This window comes from Sus scrofa, chromosome 2 (assembly GCF_000003025.6).
Source record: "Sus scrofa isolate TJ Tabasco breed Duroc chromosome 2, Sscrofa11.1, whole genome shotgun sequence".
NCBI classification, from domain to species: Eukaryota; Metazoa; Chordata; class Mammalia; order Artiodactyla; family Suidae; genus Sus; species Sus scrofa.
The window spans coordinates 64,022,731-64,031,200 of NC_010444.4; the positions used below are offsets into that span (position 1 = coordinate 64,022,731).

At 37.7% G+C, this 8,470-nt stretch overlaps 1 pseudogene; it reads left to right on the plus strand.

Moving 5' to 3' along the window:
- Positions 7,199–7,895, plus strand: LOC100520180 (annotated as a pseudogene).

Below are 8,470 nucleotides of genomic sequence, written 5' to 3' on the forward strand. Positions count from 1 at the left end.
GAACAATATCCCTGAGTGGCTCCTATACACATTGATGTTAGAGAAATTCTGCTCTATATCAATGTTTCTCTTCTCACTAGTGACATCTATGCCAAGTAATTCTGTGGTGGGGAGCCTCCTGTGCATTTTAGGATTTTGAGGTACATCCCTCGTCTTGAGCTGATGGACAGCAGCAGCTGTGACAACCACAATCTTCTACAGACAATGTCAGGTGTTCCAGGGAGGTAAAATACCACGGTTGATAATCAATGGCCTGATGCATGAGAACTAGAAACATCTTGAGGGAGTTCCAATCAAAGCCAATCCCATTCTCAGTTTATAACTTAGGATAGATCCCTTAACCCTTCTAGGCCCAAATTCTGCAATAGCAAAATGAGGTTCACAATAGTACTGACCACACAGAATGGACTTTCATAAAAGTAAAATAGGACAATTCAAAAAAAAAAAATTCGAATCCCAGCTTATGGTCCATAAAAATCTAAATATATGTTATAATTAAGAAACTTACTTAATGAGGAGTAAATTACAGCTCTAAATTAGAACTACTTGAACTGATCAACAAATTCAGCAATGCAGCAGGATATGAGATTAACATTCAGAAATCAGTCGCATTTCTGTATACTAACAATGAAATATTAGAAAAGGAACACAGAAATTCAATACCTTTTAAAATTGCACCCCCAAAACTCAAATACCTGGGAATACCCCTGACCAAGAGGGCAAAGGACTTATATGCTGAGAATTATAAAACATTATTCAAGGAAAAAAAAGATGGAAAGAAATGGAAGATATTCCATGTTCCTGGGTTGGAAAAATTAATATTGTAAAAATTGCCATACTACCCAAAACAATCTACAGATTCAATGCAATCCCTATCAAACTACCCATGACATTTTTCACCAAACTAGAACAAACAATCCAAACATTTATATGGAACCACAAAAGACCCAGAATTCCCAAAGCAATGCTGAGGAACAAAAGCCAAGCAGGAGGCATCTCTCTCCCAGACTTCAGGCAATATTACAAAGCCATAGTCATCAAGACAGAGTGGTATTGGTACCAAAACCGACAGACTAACCAATGGAATATAAGAGAGAACCCAGAAATAAACCCAGACCCTATGGTCAATTAATCTTTGACAAAGGAGGCAGGAACATAAAATGGAAAAAAGACAGTCTTTTCAGCAAGTATTGCTGGGAAACCTGGACAGCTGCATGCAAATCAGTGAAACTGGAACACAGCCTCACACCATGCACAAAAATAAACTCAAAATGGCTGAAAGACATCAATATAAGATAAGACACCATCAAACTCCTGGAAGAGAACATAGGCAAAACATTCTCTGACATCAGCCTTGCAAATGTTTTCTCAGGTCCGTCTCCCAAAGCAACAGAAATAAAAGCAAAAATAGACCAATGAGACCTAATCAAACTGACAAGCTTTTGCACAGTAAAGTAAACCAAAAATGAAACAAAAAGACAACTTAAAGAATGGGAGAAAATAGTTTCCAATTATGCAACTGACAAGGGCTTAATCTCTAAAATATAGGAGCAACCTATACAACTCAATGGCAAAAAAAGCCAACGACCCAATGGAAAGATGGGCAAAGAGCCTGAATAGACATTTCTCCAAGGAAGATATACAGATGGCCAAGAAGCACTTAAAACAATGCACAACATCCCTGATTATTAGAGAAATGCAAATCAAAACTATCATGAGATACCACCTCACACCAGTCAGAATGGCGATCATTAATAAGTCACAAATAACAAATGCTGGAGGGGATGTGGAGAAAAGGGAAGCCTCCTGCACTGTTGGTGGGACTGTACAACCACTCTTGAGAACATTATGGAGGTACCTTAGAAAACTATACATAGAGCTGCCATATCATCCAGCATTTCCACTCTTTGGCATATATCCAGACAAAACTCTACTTAAAAAAGACATATACGCCTGAATGTTCATTGCAGCACTATTCACAACAGCCAAGACATGGAATCAACCCAAATGTCCACCGATAGATGATTGGATCAGGAAGATGTGGCATATATATGCAATGGAATACCACTCGGCCATAAAAAGAACAAAATAATGCCATTTGAAGCAGCATGGATGGAACTAGTGACTCATCCTGAGTGAAGTACATCAGAAAGAGAAAGACATATACCAAATGATATCACATATATCTGGATAATATATATATAATATATGGCACAAAGGAGTCTTTCCACAGAAAAGAAAATCATGAACTTGGAGAACATACTTGTGGTTGCCAAGCGGGAAGGGGAGGGAGTTGGAGGTACTGGGAGCTTGGGGAATGTTGCCTTCAGGATGGATCAGCAATGGGATCCTGCTGTGTAGCTCTGGGAACTCTGTCTAGTTGCTTATGATGGAACATGTAATGTGAGAAAAAAGAATGTATACATGTATGTGTAACTGGGTCACCATGCTGTACAGTAGAAAAAAAACATGTATATATAGATAAATGATTTAAAAATTACAAAAAGAATCTGATTTGTAAAAAGTCCCATGAAGTCAAAAATTATACATCATTTTAAAGTAAACAACATACCTCTCTCTTCTGTTGGAGTTATTAATATTCTGAAGCTATCAGGAGCTGCTGTTCCCTGAAACAAGACAATAATTTGGAGGTCTATGGAACATAGTCAAAGCAGATTTTCTGTCACAGATAGAAGAAAAGATTAACTCAAATTTGGGATAAAGTGCAAGGAGGTTAGAATTCTGGAAGGCAGGTAAGTTCATGAGAAGAAGTGATAAAACCTGGACTCACCTGACTTCTAATCTGGTCTCCTGTGAACAGGATATGAGTGGGAAAAAATTTTTTGTCTATCCTGACCAGTGTCTCACAGGGAAATGATGTGCTTAGAGGTGGGAGTAACCATGGAAACAGTGCCTAATAAGCAAACATAGGGAGCTCTAAACATCTGCTCCACTGTAGTCTCTCAGGCTGGATGGGACATCGTTTTTTCTTTTGGAGTCCTAAATTTGGTGGGGGGAACAATGCTTTACTCATTCCTTTTGATCTGAGAACAGAATTTCAGTTTTCATCATCAACCATCCACAGAGGAACTTGGATATATATTCATTATAGATTTTCCTCTCATAGAGCTCCATCTGGGTAAGTATGAGAGTTCAATAGGTACTGTAGGAAAGGTTCAGAGAGAATGGAAGTGACAAATTTTTATTTGAAGTTAACTGTGAGCCTAATCAGTCTACCCCAGAGTCAAGATTAGCCACATTTGTTTGCTAAGTTGACAAATTAACTTATAATTCATTCATTTAATATGTTAGAGAATTGTCTCTTGGACTCTGTGACATAGGGTCATTGTTGACAATTAATTGATGGGAATTGTAGTCCAGTTGGATGAAACTGAGGAAGGAATTGGAAGCATAAAATGGTTATTAGGGGTATTGCAGTTAAGGGGAGTAGAAAATCAGAATATTTGGTTGGAAAGTAAGTGCCATAATATACATATTTTTTTCAACTTTCTATGGTGGGATGCATTTAAGCATGTTCTGAATTTATTAGAAAGACCCAGGCCAATGAATGTAGATACTACCTGTAACAGTGTTCTTGAGACATAAATTTCACAGCATGTTTGCTCACACTGGATATTTTATAAGAAAAAATATTTTTAATATGCAAAACTGGTATGCTAATGAGCTTTACTCTGTAATTCTTCATTAGGAAGATGTGTGAAAGCAATAGAGATATTTGTTAGGGAGAAGAAAAAAATCAGACAAATCTCATCACTAGTGATAATCATTCACTTAGTAACATGAAAGAATTACACTAAGTTCTTTCCGTATATTGACTGAATTTGTCTACCAACTTAGAAGGGTGGATACAACTATCCCCACTAATAGAATAAGGACATTAACATTTTAGATGGATCTGTAGCCTTCCTAAACTCAAACTGCTAATATATGATACATGAAAGGTTCAAATGGTTTTCTGATTCAGAAGTTTTGCATTTAAAATCATTTAGAAATTTATTTTATGATTTGTGTTTTAAAATCCTCATTTGTTGCTGTACATTGTATATTTTCTTCTGCAAATTGTGGGTTTAATCCCTTTGCTTGCTTTTCTAGCAGGGTGTTTAATCAGTAAGCTGTCATGACATCCTAAAGACGTGACTCCTCCTTTCTTCTTTGATAAATTTCTTGAAGCTGTTTTATTACGTGTTCTCGACATCCATGATATAACTGGAGTTAGACTACTGGCAGAAACAAAGGAACATTCTCCTCATTGCAATCTCTCAGGGATCACCTGAGCTTATTAGATCTTGTTTTGTAGATGTAAGGATTCAGGATGGGGATGCCCGTGGAGTAAACCACCTGTGGTATTAGATTTGTTCTAGAGAATGAAGTGTCCATGGAACCAAAGTATACATAACCCAATGCCTGTGACCTAGAACAAGGCAACCACTAAGAGGTGAGACCCACAGTGTGGATCTTATTTTCCTCCACATGTCCCTTTCTTTTTTCTCTCTCTGTTTTTAGAACTGCTTTTTAATTTTTCTTTTAAAACATGGCACAGAATGGTCATATTAAATGGAGCCCCAAGTCCTTGGGAGGCTTGCTACTAGAATTTTAGTACTATTTCTACATTCTTTGGGGTAAAGATAATTTGATGTTGACAGCTTGATTTATATCATTTATTTTTTAAAACTATTACATTGTAGTTAATTTACAGCCTTGTGCCAATTTCTTCAGTATGGCAAAGTGATCCAGTCATATTCCCTTTCTCATATTCTCTTCCATCATGTCTGTCCCAAGAGACTGGGTATAATCCCCTGTGCTATACAGTAGGACCTCATTGCTTATATCATTTTATTTCTATTTATGTGGCTAGAAGTGAGAAGATCCAGAGAGTACACATCCCAGTGAGCCACAAAGTGATGTACATGGGGTTTGTGTGTGTGTGTGTGTATGTGTCTGTCTCTCTGTCTGTGTATGTGTGTGTTGTGTGGAATGAGCTGTTCTCTAGGCAATGGCACTTAGGTTGATATACTCCAAAATGTGACCCTTAAAATACAGAGACCACAATGTTTACAAAGAGATGAAAATAAGGAAGGGAGGCATTTCTATTCACATGAGCATTTGAAACAAAGACATATGAAAGTAACAACATGTGAGGGAGGGACTCCCTGTGTCTTGAAGTTTCAGCTATAGAACGGAGCCCACCTTGTTCCTCAGCACTCTCTGACACCATCTTCTCCCGCTTGCTCATTCCCCCTGATACTTTGGCTTCCTTTTGAGTCTTGATTCTTTGAAGCAAATGCCAACCTCGGAGTCTTCGTACTAAGTCTTCCCACAACAGGGTACATTCATCCCCCAGACAACCTGGTGTCTTAACCTTTGTTTTCCTTTAGTTCTCTCTGTTAAAATGTCACCAGTTTTTAGATCTTTCTGAACTCCAGTAAAATATAACAGCTAAATTTGCTCTATTTTATACCTGCTTTTTTCCCCATAGCACTTGTCACTATTAGAAATGATATATGTGTCACAATAGCCAGGACATGGAAACAACCCAAATGTCCATCAACAGATGATTGAATTCGGATGATGTGGTATATATACACAATGGAATACTACTCAGCCATAAAAAAGAATGACATAATGCCATTTGCAGCAACATGGATGGAATTAGAGAATCTCATACTGAGTGAAATGAGCCAGAAAGACAAAGACAAATACCATATGATATCACTTAATAACTGGAATCTAATATCCAGCACAAATGAACATCTCCTCAGAAAAGATAATCATGGACTTGGAGAAAAGACTTGTGGCTGCCTGATGGGAGAGGGAGGGAGTTGGAGGGATCGGGAGCTTGGGCTTATCAGACACAACTTCGAATAGATATACAAGGAGATCCTGCTGAGTAGCATTGAGAATTTTGTCTAGATACTCATGTTGCAACAGAAGAAACGGTGGTGAAAAAATATAAATGTAATGTATGCATATAAGGATAACTTGATCCCCTTGCTGTACAGTGGGAAAAGAAAAAGAAAAAAAAAAGAAATGATATATGTGGAGTTCCCATCGTGGCACAGTGGTTAACAAATCCAACTAAGAACCATGAGGTTGTGGGTTTGATCCCTAGCCTTGCTCAGTGGGTTAATGATCTGGCATGGCCGTGAGCTGTGGTGTAGGTTGCAGATGAGGCTTGGATCCCTCGTTGCTGTGGCTCTGGCATAGGCCAGTGGCTACAGCTCCGATTTGACCCCTAGTCTGAGAACATCCATTTGCCACCAGAGCAGCCCACGAAATGGCAAAAAGTCAAAAAAAATGATATATGTATGATATCACTTATATGTGGATCTAAAATATGGCACAAAGGAATCTATCTGCAAAAAATAAGAATCATAGTCATAAAGAACAAGGGAGAAGGACGGTGGGATGAAGAGGGAGTTTTGGGTTAGTAGATACAAACAATTACATTTAGAATAGATGGTCAATGAGGTCCTACTATATAGCACAGGGAACTATATCCAATCTTTTGGGATAAACATGATGGAAGATAGTATGAGAAAGAGAATATATATGTATATATGTATATATGACTGTGTCTGTGTAGGCTGTACAGCAGAAATTGGCACAATACCATAATCAACTATAATAGAAAATATTTTAAAAATAAAACAGAACCTTCAAAAAAGAAATAGTATATGTTTTAATTAGCTAATGTATATTTTTTCTTCATTACTGGATTGTTGCGAATTTTGTCCTCAGGAGCCTGTACTTTTACTCTAGAACATGGTATTCTAGCATCTTCAAATGCATCAAATTCCTCAAATGCATGAAAGAATTTTGCATCATAATTCTATAATACATCAACTCTTGGGGGAAAATCTGAGTCTGAGCCAGGACTTTAAAATAACACATCACAGAAGGTCCTTTAAAATGACTCCAAAATATAATTTATAGCATTTTACTACGTTAATGCTCATCATATATAAATTAATCACGTTATTTTTTCTTTCCAAGTAGTGAGGACGACTACATGGTTCCAGGCAATGATACACAAATTTCAGAATTTATTCTTCTTGGATTTTCAGAGGACCCACAACTGCTGCCTCTCATATTTGGGCTTTTCCTCTCCATGTACCTCATCACCATGCTTGGAAGCCTGTTCATCATCCTGGCTGTCAGCTCAGACTCCCACCTCCACACACCCATGTACTTCTTCCTCTCCAACCTGTCCTTTGTGGACATCTGTTTTACTTCCATCACCATCCCAAAGATGCTGGTGGATATACATATTCAAAGCCAAGTCATTTCTTATGAAGGCTGCATCATCCAGATGTATTTTCTCTTACTCTTTATACAATTGGACATCTTCTTTCTGACTGTGATGTCCTATGACCATTCTGTGGCCATCTTCCACCCGCTGTACTACACAGTCATAATGAACCCTATTCTCTGTGGAATTCTGGTGCTTATATCCTGGGTGATAGGTGCACTTAATTCCTTTATTACAAAGCTTACTGGCTTTGAGGCTGTCTTTCTGTGCAGTCTTGGATATCCCCCACTTTTTCTGTGAATTAAAACAGATGGTCCAAATTGCCAGTGGGGATACCTTTCTTAATAATACAGCGATGTATTTTGGAGTTGGGCTGTTTGGTGGCGTTCCCCTTGCTGGGATACTTTACTCTTACTCCAGGATAATTCCTTCCATACATGGAATCTCATCAGCTTGGAGGAAGTATAAAGCATTTTCCACCTGTGCATCACATCTCTCTGTTGTTTCCTTATTTTATTGTACAGGCTTAGGAGTGTATGTTAGCTCTGCTGCTACCCACAGCTCACAGTCAAGTGCAACAGCCTCGGTGATGTACACTGTGGTCACACCCATGCTGAACCCCTTCATATACAGTCTGAGAAATAAAGACATAAAGAGGGCTCTAAAAATATTATTTAGGGTAACAGCAATAAAAGGGCCAATTGTCCTATGACTGAAGAAGTGCCCGTGACCACAAGACTCAGCAGGTTAGTGGCAGAGATAGCAATTCTTTGATTTGATAGTAGAAATAGCACTTGCTCTTTATATTTATTGCTGAATATTTCCATTTCTTTGATTTCCGCCTCTCTATATGATTTAGGTAATTCATTTGATTAAACTTTTCATCTGTATGATATAGGTAGAGTCTTCCATTTTTCTATTTTCCCAAGTTTTTCCCAAACATGGATGAGAAATATTTGGAAATTTCCATTTCCTTTATGGGACATATTTGTTTTCATAAAGGTGACTTTTTTTCTCTGAAATGACATTTATCTTAACAAGTAAGCCTTTATTTTTTTTTTTTTTGCTGAAAGAGTGGTCATGAGTTTTATCACTCACATGGAAAAAACTACATGTGACAGATAAAGCCACTTATGCAATTATAATTCAATAGGAAAAATCTGAAACTAATGTTTTCACTTTGTATTTGTAATTCTGTGT